General features: G+C 41.1%; 1 protein-coding gene across 1 annotated transcript in view; it reads left to right on the forward strand.

Moving 5' to 3' along the window:
* Nucleotides 1-21,506, forward strand: part of PCSK2 (proprotein convertase subtilisin/kexin type 2) — a 192,573-nt gene that overhangs the window by 108,896 nt on the left and 62,171 nt on the right. The window lies entirely within an intron of this gene.

Genomic DNA, 21,506 nt, shown 5'->3' on the forward strand with positions numbered 1-21,506 from the left:
GAAGTGAGAGCTGGGATTGATTTTAGCAGGAACTGTGAGAATGTGTGCCATGCTATTACCAGAAAAAATGTGTGGTTCATCTCTGAGCAAGCACTGTCAACAACTGGAAGCTATAGAGATTATCTTTTTAAATATCAATTTGTTCTAATAAAAAATAAATCAAGTACATCTGTAAAAAATATCAAGTACACAATAAAAAATGACAAATACAGTTTAAAGTAAAAATTATGGTGAATGTTCCAAATGGTGTAGGGAAAAAAAAAGACTTAATGGAAGTAAGCTGTCCAATCCATTCCCTTGCAAATTGACTTATAAATGTTGCTTTTTCATTCATTAAATCTTAACTCTAATGCAGAAGGTTCTATATATTTGATGGAAATGTGGAAAGGTAGTGGAGGTGCGATGGTGTGATACAGAATTGCCTTTAGGAATCTCCTTGATGGAATATTGTTTTTCATGAGTTTCAAGAGTTGCTGTAAAAATGCTCGTTCAGAACTGGCTGCTCATGGTTGACAATCTGGTGCTAATGGGCGTGAGTCTGTAAGGTGCTGAACACTTTGGCAACAGTTCAACAGAACATTTACAAAGGTGAGTTATCCCATGTACTTTAGTGGGACTATTCAAGTGATCATAGTTAAACACATGCTGGATTGGAGCCCTCTATACTTTGCAGGATTGAGCCCATAGAGAATTAGGACCTGATCCAAACCTATTAAAGTCCTTGGAAAGACTCCCACAGACTTCAGGTCCTCAATGCTCTCTTGAGTAACCAAAATAAGGTTCCTATCCTGCAGGCGCATAGACACAAGTGTTACTTTATTCATGTCAGCAGATCCATTGACTTAAATAGGACTCCTCAACATGAGTATGATCACACGCACACATATACGTATTTGGAGGGTCTGAATGAGAATGGAGTGAAATTTGGAAGTTCCATTCCATGAGAAATTCCAACATTTCAACACTTGTTTTTGTCCCAAATTGGACAAGGAAAATTCTGAAAAATCACTTCGGAAATGTTTTGTTTTGAAATCTTTGTTCGAAAGTAAAAATTATGACCTTCCCAAAATCAGATTGTTTCGGTTTGTTGAATTGACCTGAAATGCTTTGTTTCAAGTCAGTTCAATATTAAACTGAACTTTCCCATAGTAGTACATTGCCTTTGGGAGGGGTAGTTAAAGAGTCTGATTTAGACTCATAGACATTAAGGCCAGAAGGGACCATCATGATCATCTAGTCTGACCTCTTGCATGTTGCATGCCATAGAACCTCACCTATACTCCTATAATAGACCCATAACCTCTGACTGAATTACTGAAGTCCTCAAATAATGATTTAAAGGCTTCAAGTTATAAACAATCCACTATTTATTCTAATTTTAACCTGCAAATAACACATACCCCCTGCTGAAGAGGAAGGCAAAACCCACCTGGGGTCTCTGCTAATCTGACCCAGGGGGAAATGCCTTCACATGCTATATGAGCATGTCTCCCTATATGAGCATGTCGACAAGACCCAACAGCCAGATACCTTGGAAAGAATTAGTAGTAACTCAGAGCCCTCCCCATCTAGTGTCTCACCTCCAGCTGTTGGGGATATTTGCTAGTAGCAGTCACAGATGGGCCACACGCCATTGTACACAGTCTCATCATACCATCCCTTCCGTAAACTGATCAAGCTCAGTCTTGAAACAAGTTAAGTTTTATGCATTCCCTGCTTCCCTTGGAAGGCTGTTGCAGAACTTCAGTCCTCTTGTGATTAGAAACCTTCATCTAATTTCAAGCCTAAACTTGTTGATGGCCAGTTTATATCCATTTGTTTGTGTCAACATTGGCACTTAACTTCAATAACTCCTCTCCCTTCCTCGTATTTATCCCTTTGATGTATTTATATAGAGCAATCACATCTCCCCTCAGCCTTCATTTGGTTAGGCTGGAGGTACTCAAACTTCACTGCACCGTGATCCCCTTCTGACAACACAAATGACTACATGATCCCACAAGGGACCTGCCCAAACCCTGCTGCCTGGGTGGGAAGAGGGGAGGGGAGACAGTAAAGCCAAAGCCCAAGGGCTTCAGCCCCAATTGGGGTCCTATAACCTGAGCCCCACCACTCAAGGCTGAAGCCTTTGGGCTTTGGCTTCAGCCCCAAGTGGTGGGGCTCGGGCTTCAGTCCGGGGCCCCAGCAAGTTTAACACCAACCTTGGTGACCCCATTCAAACAGGGTCGCAACCCACTTTGGGGTCCCAACCCACAGTTTGAGAACCGCTGGCTAATCAAGTCAAGCTCTTTGAATCTCCTCTCATAAGGTAAATTTTCCATTCCTCTGATCATCTTAATAGCCCTTCTCTGCACATGATCCAGTTTGAATGGGAGACTAGAGTTGCACACAGTAGTCCGTATGAGGTCTCACCAGTGCCTTGTATAAGTGGTACTACCACGTCCTTATCTAGGGGGACCAGATGTACCGATTTTATAGGGACATTCCCGATATTTGGGACTTTTTCTTATATAGGCACCTATTTACCCCCCCATCCCCTGCCCCGAGTTTTCATATTTGCTGTCTGGTCACTCTATCCTTATCTCTACTGGAAATACTTTGCCTGATGCATCCTAGGATTGCATTATCCTTTTTTACTGCCACGTCACATTGATGGCTCATAGTCATCCTTTGATCAACCAATACACCCAGGCCTTTCTCTTCCTCTGTTGCTTCCAATTGATAAGCCTCCAGTTTGTTGTTTGTTGTTAGTCCCTAATGCATGATCTTGCACTTTGCACTATTAAATTTCATCCAATTTCTATTACTCTAGTTTACAAGGTTTTCCAGATCTTTTTGTATGATATTCAAGTCTTCCTCCCTATTGGGAATACCTCTCAACTTTGTGTCATCCACAAATTTTTTTTAGCACGCACCCACTTTTTGTGGCAAGATCATTAATTAACATGCTAAATAAGATTGATCCCAAAACCAGTCCCTGAGAAACTCCACTAGTAACTTCCTTGCAGCCTGACAGTTCTCCTTTCGGTATTACCCATTGTAATGTCCTCTTGTCATGTGGAACTGGATCAAATGCCTTAATGAAATCTAGGTAGTTTAGACTGACTGCATTTCCTTTGTCTAAAAAATCTGTTATCTTCTCAAAGAAAGAGTTCAGGTTGGTCTGGCACAATCTACCTGTTGTAAAACCATGTAATTTTTATCCCCATTTCCTCTATGTCCTTAATTACTTGTTCTTTCAAAATCCATTGCAAGATCAAACTAACAGGTCAGTAATTTCCCAGATCACATTTTTCCTTTTTAAAAAGAGGTACTATTTTAGCAATTCTCCTGTCATACGGTATGACCCCTGAGTTAACAGATTCATTACAAGTCTTTGATATTGGGCTTGCAATTTCATGTGCCAGTTTCTTTAATAATCTTGGATAGCAATTATCCAGCCCCCCACCCCAATTTAGTCCCATTAAGCTATCTGAGTTTGCCTTTTACCTTGGATGTGGTAATTTCTACTTCCATATCCTTATTTTCATTAGCCACCCTGAAACAACCCCTGAGCTCCGCATTACTCTTATTAAAAACTGAGGCAAAGTATTAATTTAGGCATTGGGCCAAATCTCCTCCCCATCCTCAGTATTTAGTGGTCCCACTTCATTTCTTATTTTCTTTTTATTTATATTGTTATAGACCCTTTCACTATTGGTTTTAATTTCCCTTGCAAGGTCCAACTCTGCTTGGCTTTTGGCAGGCCTCACTTTTTCGCTACACTTTCTGATCTCCAAGAGGTAGCTTTCCTTGCTGATCCATCTTCCGTTCCTTTTGGTTAATAACCTGTTCAAGATGCTTTCTCATCCAGTCTGCTCTGCAACCCTTCCTTACATCCCTCCTTCCTGGGGATGAAGGCTTCAGATACCTCCTGCAACTTGGATTTAAAATAATTCCAAGCCACATTCAGATTCCTGAGTTCCTCAGTCCAGTCCGCTTGCCTAACTAATTGCATTAATCTTTTAAAGTTTTGAAATCGGGCCCTAGTTCCAAAGCTATTTTTGTTTATTCTTTCAATTTATTTTAAACTGAATTAGCTCATGATCATTCAAACCAAGTCTATCCCCTACAACCAGTTCTCCTATACTGAGGACCTCCTAGGAGTCACCAAATCTAAAATGGCATCACTTTTTGTTGGTCTGGTGACTATTTGATGAAGAAATCAGTCAGCTCTCACATCCAGGAATATCTGGGCTTTACCATTATTTGTAGCACTTGTCCTCCAATCTATATCTGAGAAATTAAAATTTCCTATAATCACACACTTCTCAGTAGTATTTATTTCATTTAAAATATTAGAGAAGTCTCTATCCATATCCAAATTGGATCCTGGGGGGTCTGTAGCACACCCCAAGTACTAGCCCCATTCTTTGCTGTGGGCCAGGCTACATCTCCCATAATGCACTCCATCATGTGACTCCCAGGATGGATCACACAGCTCAGCCAAAGGGAAATCCACATTCCATTATGCGACTCCAGGGAGTCCGGCCCATAGGAGAGAATGTGAACCAGAACTACAACTCCTATAAGACAATGTGCTGATAGGAAACGGCATCTTAATATTTTGTTGAACTAATTTGAAATGAAATGTTCTGGATTGCTTAAAAAAAAAAGAAATATTCCAGTTCAGATCAAACTGACTCGAAATACTTCATTTTGATTTTCCCAAAGGAATATCAAACATTTGTAGGGAAACATCCCAAATTCCTTCTGGAAAATTTTTGTTTACCAGAAACTGCATTTTTATATTGGAAAATCATTCCAATGGAAATCTCCCGACCAATGCTAGTCTGAATAAAAGCATAAATGCACAATGTCCAGAGTGGGAGAAAGATAGGAAGAGGCCCTGGGCTGGATAGAGAGTGAAGTGAGAGTGAAAGATGGGAGCAGAGAGGAGAACAAGCAGTAAGTTGTACAGGGCCTTGCAAGCTAAGCCATGGAGCCGAAATGTGATGTGTGATGAAGAAGAGCCAGTGAAGGGAGTTGGACATGGTCAGAGGAGAGACCAAGAAAGATGATTTTTACAGCTGAATTTTGAACTCCATGAAAAGGAGGAGATGTGAGAGTCATTTAGGCCCAGATCTTATAATAGCTGAGCAGAGAAACAATCAGGGTCTAGACAATGGGTTTTACTGTGAGGATAGAGAGGAATGGTGGGGGCTTTAAAGATACCTTATGCAGCATCCTTTTTCTTTCAGATACACAATGCTTTTAAATATCCAGGCAGAAAATGTCCAAGCAACAATGTAAGGAACATGCAGTGTCTTGTCCCTGCCCCAGTTCTGTCCTGGGCAGAGGGCTCCTCCTCTCCCAGGAGCAAACACTTCTGAGACGGGATTGCTTCAAGTGCTTCCCTGTAAGGTTGATTACTACAATGGTAATTTTCATTAGAGTCTGAAAGCCCTTCCATATGCATGGAGAGCAGCATTCTGCTGTTCCTAAACTGTTCATGCTACCTTTCCTGTGCAGCTGGATATAATAGGTATAGCTACTTGCTCTCCAGAAGTCAGGGAGTTATGACAAAGCTGGAATTTTCCATTCTGCAGAGTGACTGCAGAGACTATCTTTGATGTAGTATCAATCTTTTCTTTCAAGCCTTGGAAACCCTGCACTGGCTCTGCCTTCAGGAAATTATTTTTTCCACTATGAGAACCCTTAATTATGACTAATAATTAAAATAGAAGCATAATATATTCCATGGTTTACTTTCAGTTCAGACCATACCCACAGAGCTAGTGATTTTCAGATAAATGATCTCCTAGGAAGAAGAATGAAGATCCACTGCAGTGTATGAGAACTGTTTATTAAAAGAGGAAAATAAGGAGAAAGCAGCTGTTGGTTTTGTGTTCACAAATTTCAGTAAATTGTTTGAGAGAAAAGGCCTGTGTGAGAGCAGAGGAATTTGGAGATAAAAGAGGACAGGAAGAGGGAGAGAAATTGGTTCTTATCTCACACTGGTTTTGGTTCTAGTGTAAGTATTCCAGGCCCAGATCCTCAACTAGTATAAATTGGCATAGATGCATTTATCCAATTTACACTAGCTACGGATCTGATCACTCACTAAAAATGGTGTAAATGAGATCAGAATCTGGCCAAGAGAGTTTGACTTGCTCCTACTTTGGCACAATCCATCAAGATTCCAAAATATCATCAGATACCTGGTGGTGAAGGTTAGGAGAAAGAAGACTATAGACATGAAGCAGTCGCCTAGCTCAGGTCTGCGAGAGACCACTTGGCTCTGCCTGAACCTGAATGGGAGGAACCACTCAAAGCCACTACACATGCAGTCAGCCTTGGAGGGAGGACATTCCATCTCACTATGCCACCTAGTTTTCAATAATCAATTGGCAAGGTATAGTAGCAATGAATGGTGTAGGGCAGCGTTTCCCAAACTTGTTCCACCACTTGTTTGGGAAAGCCCCTAGTGGGCCGGGCCGGTTTGTTTACCTGCCGCGTCCGCAGGTCCGGCCGATCACGGATCTCACTGGCCACAGTTCGCTGCTCCAGGCCAATGGGACTGCGGGAAGTGGCGCGGGCCGAGGGACGTACTGGCTGCCGCTTCCTGCAGCTCCCATTGGCCTGGAGCAGTGATCCACGGCCAGTGGGAGCCACGATCGGCTGGATCTGTGAATGCGGCAGGTAAACAAACCAGCCTGGCCCACTAGGGGCTTTCCCTATACAAGCGGCGGAACAAGTTTGGGAACCACTGCAGTAGGGTATTTTGGGGATGGGGCTCTCTGGTTGAAGCTGTTCCACTTTGTATCAATAATAAAATATTAATTATGCAAGAGAGAAAGAGAGGATGATTAGGCAGGGATTTGAAAATAGATCTCCTACATGTAGTGTGAGTGCCCGGACCACTGCATTATTGGCTATAATGGGGTGGGGTTTCTCTATTTCTAGATTCTTTCTTTCATGAAAAAGAGCTGATGTGGCTTAGGCACCTAACTCCATGAGAGGGTTCATGGCCTTGAATCCCAAGCAGAGATAAGGCCCTGAGTTAGGCACTTATCTAACTTTGAGGGGCAGAGCTTAGACCCCTCTCCTTGGCATTTCCTACTGACTAGGTTAGGTGGCTACCCACGCAGCTTGCTGCATTTTGTGAATCCCATTTTTAGGTGCCTAACTCTCTCCAGGCATTGTATTGCGAGCATGGGCACCTAACTTAGGGCCTAGGATCCCATTGGGCAATAGGGTTCCTTAAGAGTTAAATGTTGCAAGGCTGAGTGTTGCAATACTTAAGCCCTGGTCTACACAGAGCCCCTGGTTCGAACTAGGGTACGCGAATTCAGCTACATGAATAACGTAGCTGAATTCGAACTACCCTAGTTCGAATGACTTACCGTCCAGACACCGCGGAAGCGAACTCCGCGGCTCCAAGGTCGACTCCGGCAACTCCTCCTGCCGCGGTGGAGTACCGGAGTCGACCGCGGCGCTTCCGGAGTTCGAACTATCGGCTAGATAGCTTGAGCTAGATCAGACGCGATAGTTCGAACTCCGAGAAGTCGAACTCGCCGCGTCGACCCGGCGGGTAAGTATAGACGTGGCCTCAGTCTTTTTGTGGCTTTAACCCTTCTTGTACAGTGTTGTCCACTGAAGTATGGCAAACTATTGTGAATGTGTAGGTATTTACATCACGTACTCTGAAAATCATCTCAGGCCTTCTGCATAAAAGCCACCCCATCCTGCTATACCTTGCACTATCCTACAAACTGTACAGGATGGGGGGAAAACTTGTTTTAGGGTGACATGGACTGGCAAGTTTCTGACGGCATCTATGCTAGATTCTGCTGGGGTAAAACATAGTAGATATGGAAGCAGCAGAAAATTCTTTAGTGGAAGAAGTTGAGATGGAAGAAAGTGACCACAAACTGTCTCTTCCACCAGGGTGGTGGAATGTATCAGATGGTTGGATGGCTTAAACAGAATCCGAGAGAATGATATAGATATGATGTTGGACATCTAGCCCTCTGTCCTCAGCCAGATCCTTAGCCCTTTGTCTAGCTAGTTTGTGTTGCTCAGGCAACTTTTAGCAGCTGGATAGCTGCCCTTGGCATTCTGAGGATGGGCTAAATAATTATTTTGGATTTTGGACCTGATCCTGTACTCAATTATGTTAAAGGCAATGACGTTTCATGAGTATAAAACTGATGTAAGTCAGAGAAGAATCAGGCCTTTTGTTTTGTCTTAGACAAACGTATGGCAAAGATGAAGTACATTTGAGATTGTGCTAGATTTGTTTCCAAGGTTCATCCCACCAATAGATTTGATTCTCTTCATACTACTAAGCCCTTTCATTTGGGTAAGGATGTGTAGGAAATAGCTGACCCATCTTACCAGGGGCAAAATGCTAAGCAGGGGTGTCTACCTGCTTTGAGGTGGGAAACTGCTGATTTCAAGAGTGCCTTTGAGCCTGTCCTAAATTTACTGTGCATGGAAAATGTTTTTTATCCTGGAAAACATCCTGTGGCCCAATAAACAAGTGTTTTCTACAGCAATGGAAGTGTTTGCAGATGCCAGTTACAATATGCCTTGAATATTATATATTAATTATGATGACTGTTAAGTTCCTCTCTTCTGTCTCTCTAGCAACTTAATATGTGCGCAGCTAATGAGATAGCATCACAGCTTCCCTTTGCTATGAAGAATATGGCAGTGTCGTCTTGTTTTATGAACTATGAAGCTACATTATAATCAAATACTAGCAAAGCTTTTTAGCTCTAAAAGCATTTACAAAGATGAATAGTTGAAAATGGCAGGAGAGTCACAGTTTAAATTTTCCCCAAAATGGATTAAAACAGGTTCTTATCAGTTCCATCTCATATTGTCTGAGATGATAGAACTGGCCTTGTTCAGCATAAGAACCTGCAACTTTCAAGGAAGGAGTGATTGCTTCGGACAGTGTATTTTGGGTCACACTCACAGCTGTGCTTGCAGCTGAACCAAAATTATTTCTTGGAGCAGAAATATTATTCTACCTGCTTTAGTAAAGCATAGATCTTAGCACAATATGAGAGAAACTGAAACCACTTGGCATCTTTCAGGATTTGGAGCCACTGGCCAGATATTCAGCTTGTACTAATCAACATTGGTCCATTGACATCCATGGCTGTAATGGAGCGACGTTAATTTATACCAGCAAGGATCTGGCTATAAAATATTCTCAGTGTACAATTCAAGCCGCTCAGGAGCAAAATGGCAGCTGGATATCACTGTTGCTGTGGACTAAGATTATCCTGAAAGCACTGCAGGATTCTCAAAGCTGTCAGATCTCTTACTTATTGCATCCACCTGAGAGGAAAGTCTGAGTTAAATGTATTTCTGTTGTGTAAGCCCCGCCCACCCCCCCCCCAAAAGACAGAGAAAAGCTCAGTGCCACACATGCTCATTGATAAACTAAAGACTACAGTTTTGTCCTCAGTGCTTATTTCTCCACATAACTAAAGTAATTAACTGCATCCTGAGGAGGCCCAAGATTGTTCACCACTTCAATAATTACCTACTACTGTTCTTTTTCACTTGAAGCGTCTTCCATGGATAGTAAGTTAACTATAGTTTGCTCAAATGAGGCATGCACATGTATAGGAGTAGGTGCATAGAGAACAGACACTGCATGTGCAACTAGCACAGGTATAAATAGTGGTGTAGCTGGTGAGGCACTGTTAGGTGTGTGGAATAGAGTGCCATACACACCTGAACTTTTAAGGTATATACCCTAAATGGCTCTCTGCATGCTCAAGCAGTGCCTTTCACACGGGGCCGGCTACAGGCACCAGTGAAGGAAGCAGGTGCCTGGGGCGGCCAATAGAAAGGGGCGGCAGTCCGTCCGTTATTGGGGCGGCACGTCCGGGTCTTCAGTGGCATTTCGGCAGTGGGTCCTTCACACTCTCTCTTCCTCTTTGGTGGCACTTTGGCAGCAGCTGAATTGGGTTTCTGGTTGTGTTTTAATTTTTTTTCTTTTATTCTTTTCTTCACCACTTGGGGCGGCAAAAAAGCTGGAGCTGGCCCTGCTCTCACATCTACATTGTTGTTTTGGGCAGTTCAGTCACTCGCTGCCTCTCTGCTTCCTGAGGCTTTCTCTGCTGCAGTGAACGATTCTAGCGTTGGGGAAAGGGTCTGGCAGAGGGGAGGCAGCAGGGAGGCAGCTGCTCCCCACTACCAGACTCTCACTGTGGCAAGGAAAGGTTCTGGCAGCTCTCCCAGCAAAGCCTTTTCCCCACCACTGTGAAAGGCTCCAGCATCGGAATAAAGGCTCTGGCAGTGAGGAGAGATCTTTTCACTGCAGTATGTAGCTACATTCCATAGTGAGTGTGGACACAGCCTTACTTTCACTGTGGTGTGTAGCTACACATATCTAACACACTACCACAAGTGTACAGAAGGTCTAGGAGTTCAGGAAATGATGCTCCTGCATAAATTCTGAGCTGATGCTTTTGAATTTAGCTTGTTACTACTTCCTGGGCTTGTTCAGATGAGTCTTGTGGACTCAATTTTTGAAGATTTCCCCCCCACACCTCTTTTATTATTTGGAATAGAGGTGAAATGCAGACACTATTTGCTGTGCTCATGGAGAGACATAGTATTGGGTTGTTTAGGGGTTTTTTTCTTTGCATCTCAATCTGTTGATTAACTTTGAGTCAGTCTTTGACAGAGCTGATCAGGAATTTTTCATCAGTGGTTTTGTGATGGAAAAGGCTATTTCTGCAAAACTGACATTTTTCTGCAGAAAGATTTTGATTTTCCAGAAAATGTTTGATTTTTCTTTTGGGAAAACGTAAGTATTTTATTTTGGATCAGTTTGATCCAAATCATAATATTTTGCTTTTTTAACTGACCCAAAATCTGTTTTTGTTTTATAAGGTTTGTTTAATCAGTTAAAAAAAAATAAACTGAATTTTCCTATGGAATGTTGCCTTATAAGATTTGTAGTTCCAGCCCCAATTCACTTCTATGGGCCAAGCTTCCTGGAGGACTCCATCTTCCATAATGCATTTCTTCTGCATTACATCGTAGACGTGACAAGACTCTGGCTGCATTATGGGAAATGTAGTCCAGCCAGGGAGCCTGACCCATAGAAGAGCATAGGAGCCTCAATTACAACTCCCAAAGGCAATAGGGAAATTCAGTTTAATGTTGAAATGCTGTTCAACAAACTGAAATGAAACATTTCTGTTTCAGGAATGTTGGAATGTTTCATTTTGATTAAAAAATTTTCATCTTCAGAATTTCCACTGAAAGGGAAAATTTTGACATTTCAACATTTTGTCCTGCTTCATGACAAAAACCAGCTCTAGCCTTTGGGTAATGCATTTTAGATGCTGGCCTCATAGCTTACAGCTGCACAAGACAAGTTTGAGTTGGAAGTTACAGTAAGTCACCATTTTCCCTCAGTGGGAGTCTTTCAAGCCCACTGAGAAGTTGGGTGAGGAAAATTCAGTTCTCAGAACTAAAAGTAATTGAATGGGCAACAAAATAAGGGGAGGAGGAGGTAGTAAGGGATGGACTGTGACCAAGCCCTGTGTGAATATGCAAGCTTGTGGAAGAGCCTTCCTGCTTTCCAGGGCTAGTCACAATCAGAGTCCTGAGTGAAAGATCTGCTACTGGTTAGTGTCCCTAGCTACCATTTAAGGGGCTTGGGGTAGATGAGACCATGGCCCCACCACTCTCAGGCCACACCAGTAGAACTGGCCAGCCGTGGAGAGAATCATACCCTCGTTATGCACTACCTGTGCCCAAACCTCTCACAGCAGGTCTAGGGGCAGTGCATCTCCATGCCACTACCCATCTGTGCCTGTGCCTTGCAAGTTCCTGAGCGCCTTATAAAGTTCCCAGCACTTCCATCTGGTATCAGCTGGGATTGGTCTAGAGGGAATGGTTTCTGGATCCACAACCTGCACCATTCTCCTCTTGATTAAGGAAAGAGAAAGGCAGAAATCTTTATTTACTATTCTGTTTGATTGTTCCTTGACAACACATTGATCCTGAGAGCGGTACGACAAACATTTACATACCTTGGGCTTTATTCACTATCATTCCTTGCAAATCTGATGTGAGCTTGTGTCGTTCACTGCCCCTGAGAACAGTGTGTGATTTCTGGAATGCATTGCAGTAGGTGCCAATATATATATACTGAGCAGGTAATGCATGGAAGATGGGAACTAACAAAGGGCTCTAAGGGCTTGATTCTCCTCTTCCATGCACAAGTTTGATATAGTGGAGGTACTCCTGATTTAACCTAATGGAATTGGGTAATAATTTGTTTTTTGTTGTTATAACTTAGACAAAGATAAAGATGGCTTCTCATACTTTGAAGGACATAAATCCACACCGTGTAGAGGCCAAGCATAGGAACTTATTACACACAGCGCTGGCGGAGTGTCACCTTGCTTATTAGGCTCAGAGACCCTGCCAATCAATTGATTACAATAGAATGTATAGATTTTCCATGGGCGGGGGAAAGTGACGGGGTAGGCAGTTCCACACCCCGGGATAGGTTTTGCAGCAAGACAAGATAGCACATTAGCCAATGGTTAAAAGGTTACATCATGTCTCCGCCCATGGTCTCAAGTTAACATTTAATTAATACTTTGATGAAATATTATTAGTATAAAATATAGATGTTGAATTCTGATTTGGGTTCCATAGGAATGGAGCAACTCCTTTGATTGTCCACCAGGTACATTCCTAGGGGTTAAAGCGAAGAAATAGTGAAAGTATATGGCAATAAAGATTGTCCCCTTTATGTTTTAAGGCAGAGCATTGGTCCCTGGGAAGGGAGGTGGAAGGATGCCATATCTTATACTGACATGTGCCAACTTTTCATAAACTCAAGGTTGGATCTGTGGGAAGAACGTTCCCTACAGAAGAGACTGACACAATAGGAACAGGGATCCTTTGTTCAGTTTGCAACTCTGACTAAGACACAATTATTTAGGTCTTAGCTCCAACACCTGGCAATTTGCTGATCAGGCCTATTTTAGCAAAAACAAGATTATCTGTTTACCCCAGCTTTCTCTTAGCTAATTACTGTTTGCTAGGCCTTTGGTCTCCAGACCAAACTCTGGACTTTGGGTCTGAGAAAGAGCTGGCACAATCCATATACCAATGGAGTGGTTGTTATATAAAATGTGCATGGATTTTAACCCTTCATACTTAAATGCGTTCCCTTCATTATTATTATCTGTAAATTATTCTTGCTCACTTGAAATGCCTTACAGTTTTTCTGTTCCACTGCTTCTCCCTGACGCTACAGATCTTTTATTTGCATTGATTGTTCTTAATCCACAGCATTTATATTCTCCATATTATCCTAGTGCTCACTAAGATTTCTGATGTGCAGTGGTTGTATCTGTTCAAAATATGAAAAAAATGTATAAAAATATAAATGTCTTTTGTTCTCTGCTAAACAACTTTGTAATTATGGTTTTGTTTGGTTGCCTGGCCCAGATCAGTTTTTTTTTAACTAGTTTTAAGTTTATACAATTTTCCTGGTGGATGCAATACATAATATAAAATTAATAGTAGAATAGAACAGAGCCTACCATATATAGAGTAAAATCTTGGCTCCACTGAAGTCAGTAGGAGTTTTGCCATTGACTTTGATGGAGCCCAGATTTCACCCATAATCTTCAAAGCATTTGTGGATCCCATTAATAGTATGTCAAATAGTAGGATCCTGCCATGTACTCTTTGTCCGAGTTTTTGTTTACATTGCATCTTGTTAGAAACTCTGTGCCTGTATTTTGTTCTAGACTTTACAAGTGTTTCTTTGTTTAAGTAAGACTGTTGGAGAGCACAAAGACTATAGAGCTTTCAGAGATTGTATACTTTGAATTTTGAATGCTAGATAATGTTTCAGTCTTACATCCTGTTGGAAGCTAAGTCATCTTAAGCTCCATGGTACTTGAGTCAATTGCAAAATCAGTTAACAGTCATACCATGTCAGATTAATGTAATTCTGAAGCTCTTGTTCAGTCAACTAATGGTATCGATACCCCATTTGCATATACAGTAAGTTACTGTTAAAGTGTTGGCTATGGTCAAACCTATAAAACTTTCACAGAACAGCCTTTTGATGATATGTAAATGATAATGTGCTCTTGACAAGAACATAAGCAATTGGAAAATGTTCCATGAGTAGCTCTTGCATGTGAATATGTGTTCCAGAATCTCAGCCCCACTTCCTAGAATTTTGTTTTGATTTTTCCATTGGCTTCATAGGCTTCCATACAAAAGAAACCATTAAAACATTTTTTATAAATGAAAATAGTTTATAAATAGGAACACTGAAGGTCTTGAGAAGACACATGGCAAATATTAGTCATGTCACTTAATGCACTACTAGAAGACGTTCAGGGCTGAAGATGGAGAGCTAAGAACTTGTATAGAATAGAATAGAGTACACAGTGTGGCTCCTCAGGAGCTTTTAATCCTAAGGCATGCAAATCAACCTGCATCTCCTCTCCTTGACAAAAGAAATCTAGGTAGTAGCTTGTATAGTATTTTCTGATTTACTCTTGGAAATTTGGAATTGGCTTACAAGACTATTATTACATGGCCTTACATCTTGTTCCATCTTCGTACAATTTAAGTGAAACTCTGCTTGAATTGCCTGTAGGCTTGTTCCTTCCATTTCAATCTGTAAAGCTTTAGAATGCACTGTCTTTACCAGTTTACTGCCTTCAGTCTCTTTGCTGCCGTTCAGATCTATAACAGCTTTTCTTTCTCCTTTTTATTTAAAAAAAAAACCAATATTGGCCAAGCCAAAGCTGCTATAACTAATACTTGCAACAAACTGAACCATACTGGCTTCTCTCTTCTGCAGAGTTTTAATTTCTACCTTGTTTTTCTTGTGATAACATGACCAGAGTTTCACATGATGCAGCCTTAACATATTGCCATTATTACTTTAGAGAAACAAATGAGATTACAGCAGCATTTGCATTATCCCCTGCACTTTGTTATAATCAATCTTGTAACTGCGAGGTTTTTAAAAGTGATGACCGCATTCCACCAACACCATGTATAATGCCAGAGTGACCTCTTCTGGTGTAGAGTACCCCTCTAGAAACATACCCAAAGGCTTGCTTTGTCTTCCTCATGGATAGATTTAGAGCCTAATCTAGCATCCACTGAAATCAAAAGGAATTTTGCCTTTGACATCAGTGTGAATGAGACTGATCCCTAAATATGTTAGCCACAATAAATCCCTCAAACTTCTCTATCCCATGTTGTGTTCTTGATTTAAGCTGTAGTCCCTATAAGCATGTGTGGTCTCCCCACATCCTGGCCACATAACCATGTCATTCTGCCACAGTTACGACTATGGTTATCTTCTTACTGTACGCCTTTAATTTGGAGGGTTTTCTAATGCTGATTTTAAAAAAAAACAGCTGCCACTTGGCATTTGACAAAGATCTTCACACTGGGCATGATCCAAAGCTCACTGAAATCAATGGGAATCTTTCCATTGATTTCAATGGGCTTTCTATCAGGCCTACTGAGATTAGCTAATGCATACAAGAGACAGCTGTCCTCTCTTCCTCCCATTTCATCCCTCTGTAGATGGTGTAGGTATGCAATGGCTGCCATTAAAACTCAGCATTCATTATTGGTTAACACAGTTCAGTGTTTAAAGACAGCACTGTTACTACTTATTCTAAGTGGAGGAATACAATTAAGGATAATGGACCTGAATTTCCACTCTTTTACACCATCTTATGCCTGTGTAACTCCATTGACTTCAAAGGGATTACACTGATGGAAAAGCCATGTAACAGATGGGAGAATCCGGCCCTGTTTCTTACAATCTCTGATTCCACAGTGTAATAACAGTTGATTTTTTTTAATGCCAGCCACTGTGTAGGTCCTTAACATTTTTCAGTAAAACTTATTGAGCTCTGTCCAACTGCTAATAAAATACAATATATAAATATAAATCAATGAATCTTGCATTTCTAACCTTCTAGATATGGATGCTTTTATCTTTTCACTTTAAAGAAATCAACAAAGAGCACATTGCATAAGAAGAACTTTAAAAAGTGCTGCTTGCTCTGACAGTGTTTAACAATAAATCCTTTAATTTTCAAAGCAACATGCAATGCTAGAAGCATCCAATTCCCCTTTATTTTATGGTGGGCAAACTTCTAAGACTATTGTGCACCACTTTGAAAGTTAAAGGGTAGCTAGCTAAGCAAACTGATAGTTATCAGCTTTTGTATTTTAGCTTTCTTTTTCCATTTGTAAATAGAACCTGGCTAGGTAATTAGCTGTTCAAATCCTGTTACCAATGGGAGTAGTACTTCCGATTTCCTACACATCACAGTGAAAATTACAGAGCCATGATAGTAGTAGGGTAAGTTGTCAGGTAGCCTTTATTTAGTAGTGTAATTGAGGTAGGGTAAACTGAGTTTACCCACTTCTCATCTGGGGAATATGGAGCATAGTTTAGGTTAGTTTATCCACTTTTTTTTTTTACCACTGCCTTTATTTAAAAACCCCATTTTGATACTTTTTCATTCCCAAATTTGTGTGTGTGCATGTGTGTGTTTCAATAAAAACTGATTTCTGCCAAAAATTCTCATGCTTTTGCTTAAGCCAAAGAAATGTTGGTGAAAGGGAAGGTTTGAGGGTAATTAGATAAGCCATTTAAAAAAATTAAGGCAGTTACAATAGAATGTTAGCATACTACAGCTGACATTATTTGTTCAAGATCAGGTTAATATTCAAAGAATGTGAACAAAGAGTCTGTTTGTCAACTGGAGAGCCTACCTCCTCTGAGTATGCTAGAAACCGTAACCAGATTTCTAAATACCTAGGGCTTCTTTTTGGCTCTTCCCTTGTGCACAACTCGATGTGAAAGCTTTTCCGTTACAAGAACAGTCCATATTTTCTAATTCCACAATTCCATAAAGGGCGGGGGGGGAGATCACATTGTTTCAATAAGGTGCAATACAGAGGCTAGTTGTAACAAGAATAATGAAATGTCATTCTGTTTAAAATGCAGCTCTTTTATTGCAGCATTAAGTAAGGAGGCCAGGGGGTTTCTAGGAAGATGACATTTTATCATAAGATGAATCTCTTCAATAATTTCCTTGATGCAAGGGACTTTGAAAAATTGTAGGTTTTCTCTTTCTGAAAAGTCTTCCCATTCTTGCTGTTATAAAAGCAAACTGTAATTCCAAAATATCTCAATACTGAAACCCCAAATGTGTTTTATGAATTGTAACTCATTTTGGAGTTAGTTGTTCATGGAATTTTTGAATGTGCAAATATTAAAGCTTGAAGTCGCCATAGGATTTATAAACTTCTGATAGATCTTGCAGGGTTTGTAAATTCTGTAAGCCAAATAGTTTTTAGTAAAAGTAGATAAAAACTTGGCAAGCTATGCCTAGGTAGTTTATAAACTGCAAACAAAGTAGCTCTGATCCAAGGTTATTATCACTATTGCTACCAATCTGCCATCTTGGAAACTTTGTAGGCTTGCCAGTTTCGGTTGGACGTATTCCTGGAGGTTTCATCTCCTGACGTGATCTTTAATTAAAGATTACTCTTTAATTCCTGGAGATTCCAGGACAATCCTGGTGGGTTGGCAACCCTAAAACTTTGTCTTGCTTGAGACGCTAGGATTGCCCCTTCTTCCAACACCAGTGTCCTGTTCTGACCCCTGCATTGTGCTTCTGCAGAGTGGTGGTGGTGGTGATGCAGAGTCTAGGTATACACTAAGGCCTGGTCTACGCTAAGGGGGGGGGGGTCGAACTAGGGTATGCAAGTTCAGCTATTCGCGTAGCTGAACTCGAAGTACCCTAGTTCGACTGACTTACCCGTCCAGACGCGGCGGGGTTGAACTCCGCGGCTCCAAGGTCGACTCTGCCACCGCCGTTCGAGAAGTCCGAGAAGTCGAACTCACCGCGTCGACCCGGACGGTGAGTATAGACCTACCCTTAGTGTAACTTTGTTTTATTTACAAATAAACAGTCCGCAAGGTGGTCAAACAGCTTGCAGGGCAATCCCTTCTTTCAGCAATCTCAGCCCAGCATCAGTGCTCAAGGAACTTCTCTGCCTCAGTTATTGACTCTCTAATTGGAGGTGCAGGCAGAGAGCAACATTTCCTGTTCACTCAACTCCTTCTACCCACATTCTTGCATAAACAAAACTAACAACAACTCAGCATATCTTCCCAAGACTATTCATACACAAAGAAAAAGAACTTGTAAGCCTGTTTAAAGTGTCATCTAACTTCTACTATAACACATTATTATTATTATTATTATTATTATTAAATTTTATTTTAGACATCAAGGCTAGATTCTGCCACCTTTATCTAAGGAGTAAAAAGCTACTCTGCATGAATAGTAATTGTAGAGTGTAGCCCTCATGTAGCAAACTTTCGGGTTTTTGCTTGCTTGCTTTTAACTATAGTATTCTGTCAAAATCCTTTTTTCTGAAGTTTGTAAATATGTAGGCCTACATTTTCAAAAGTGACTAGTGATTTTAAGTGCTTCAGTTTTGGGTATGCAAGCTGAGACTCCTTAAAAGGGCCCACTTTTCACTGAGTTGGTGTCTCTAGTTAGGCAGCCAAAATCAATGATCAATAGTCACTTCTAAAAGTTAGAATGAAAGTATCTGGTCTATCTTAGCAAAGTTTTGTTTTTCTGGGCATGTACTCACAAGTGTGAATGAAATATTGCCAAGAAAATCCAGCCTTCTTAGTTTAAAAACACAGCCAGTGCAGAGGAAAATTACTGAGATGGGAAACTGCGAAGCAATCAAAAGAAAATTGCAATTATTACTAATGCTTATGCTCTTATAAAAAATAAAATGTTCAGTTACGACATGAAAAAACTCTGGCTTGTAAGAAGAAAATAAATTAAATAAATACAGACTAATAGTCACTTTCTTGCAAGTGCTTCCTAAGCAGAATCAAATAGGAAATATCTGGTTAAAAGGTTTTTATGGTTCCAGTATAACAGATTATTCAAGTTTATCAAGTACTATAAATTCAGGATGGTTCTGCTGGCATGAAAGAGAGATGTGAAGGGAACATTTTTCTCTGCACTTGGCCAAAACATAAGTAATAATACAATAGGGTATTTATAAGTACTGGGCACTGAGAGTTTGAGGAAACAACTCTACTATAGACACACCTTTCATTTAGAGAACCTATCTATCAGAACTGGAACAGACCCTGAAAGCTCATTGAGTCCGGCCCCCTGGCTTCACTAGCAGGACTAAGTACTGATTTTGCCCCAGATCCCTAAGTGGCCCTTGCAAGGATTGAGCTCATAGCCTAGGTTTAGCAGGCCAATGCTCAAGCCACTGAGCTATCCCTCTCCCTAACCTAGCTAGCCCTTAACAACAAATCATAGATACTGATGATTTTTGCTCATTAGTTGCAGGAAATTTGGTGTCCAGAGAAGTGAAATACACTGTAGTTGTTAATGATGGGAATATATAGAGAACCAAATTCTGCTCTCAGTTACTGTAGTCCCAATAGAGATGTGTCTGTCAGTAAGGTTGAATCTAGCAGAATTTAGCTTGGAATCTACAAGAAAAAGATCTAAGTTTTGATTCCCATTTCCCCATTCACACTGATATTATGGGCCTTACTGTGAGTCAGTTTACATCCAGTCTCATTTAAATTATGAGTGATTGCTCTACATCAATGGAGTTTCACTGGTGTAAATGAGGTCAGGATGAAGCACCATTACTTTAGTGCTCATGGCTGCCATCCAGACAAATCTATCCATTGATCAGACACAGCATTAGTAGGGGCAGGTTATGCTTCCTTCATGCTGCTGTACCAATGTGGCTCTGCACTGTTCCAGGGGAATCATCATGGGAGGTCATATCATAGCTGTCTCCCTGTCCATTCCAACCTTAGCCTCTACTGAAATTGTGAAGAAGGATAACCAAGGGGACAGCTGCAGTTCTGCGTTTGTGATGTGGACAATTTTCTTCTGTAATTGGACTCAGGCTGTCATCTCATTTCAGAGAGGCCTAATTTTTGAGAGAGTAATGCTGGTCTTTTCAAAGGAGTCTAATGGAGTTGTGTGCCACCTGTTGTTGCCTCTCAGTGATTTCTGTGGAGAAGGCTGCTAGGTCTTTGCAGATAGAACTGCTGGGTTCTGAAGTTATGGGCAAGCATTCTGTGCTCACATGGTTTGGAGTACTGCAGTGGGGAAAGCTTTAGCACTTTGTGTGGCAGAGAAGTAGGGAGTTCATGGTTATTTTCCCACGGCTGAGGGTTGTAAGAATTTCTTGTTCCTGACACTATCTGCAAAGAATGTCATAAATTTATGGGCCAGTCTCTCGGCTAGGAATTGGTGAAGCTTCATAGAAATCAATGGGGTTATGCTGATCTACACCAGCTGAGAATTTGGCCCCATGTATTTCTGTGAAATAATTAGTTTGGAAGGTTATCTGGGGATACAGGTCTTGTTTGTGAGGATGCACCCAGGTTGAAAAGCTTCATCTGACAGTGTTGCTCATGTAGGTTTACTGGCCATGTCTTCAGGGAAAGTAGGAAAGAAATTAGTGAAAAGGAGATATAATAAGAAACTACATGACATTCTAGTGCTGAGTAGAAATGAAGAGAAGAGTTTGCACTTCACAAATTGATCTAAAGAGCAGAAGAACACAATCTATGATTCTCTCAATGAAGCGGTTCTCCTTTAAAACAGCTACCTTTAAAATATTATTTTAATGAAGACAGACAGAAATGACATTACAAGTTGTTTTCGTACCTATACAAGACAAGAAAATACAGAAGAGTCAAAGCACTATACGACATAGGCCAGAGCAAATACAATCAGCATCCTGATACAAAATCATACAAAGTCAGTGATTTGTTTTTAAACAGTTTATCCCACTTGCTACCTAGTTCCTCAAATAGTTAAGTTTCTAACCTAATACAGACTTGTTTGATTTGAGGAAATTAATACAAGAACTGTCTTGAGGCTATCTCCCAAATTCCTATTACTATGATGTTACCCAGAATGTTGTTATCCGCTCCAATTAAACTAAGCTGTCCTTGTGACTGCGGACTAAAGCTCTGTGCAGAAAGAGAATTCCATTTCATGGATGATTTCGAGTCTCAGAGCTTGTGAGGCACAGCTCCCACAGCTTTCAGGCTCCTGGTTCCCCATCGGCCAGCCAGGAAGATTGGGGAGCCCCGTTCCACAGTAGCCACGTAAGCTGCAAAGGAGCCAAGGATCTAGGAGCTTAGGTTCTTGGAATCCAGGGCTTCCAGACTCTTGGCTCCCATCAGACTGCCAAGTGGGTGTTGAAAAACCAGTCAGGCAAGCCAAGGAGCCAGGTAGGTTCAAACTATCTCCATTCAACGTTCCAATTTCAATTAACTGGTGTTCCCAATGGAAAAACATTCTGACCAGCTCTGCTGCAGACAACAAATGCATTTCCTAACTAAGGAAATCCATGTCTCCATTCCAAATTTGGTTGGCAAG

This window comes from Mauremys mutica, chromosome 3 (genome assembly GCF_020497125.1).
Source record: "Mauremys mutica isolate MM-2020 ecotype Southern chromosome 3, ASM2049712v1, whole genome shotgun sequence".
Classification (NCBI taxonomy): domain Eukaryota; kingdom Metazoa; phylum Chordata; order Testudines; family Geoemydidae; genus Mauremys; species Mauremys mutica.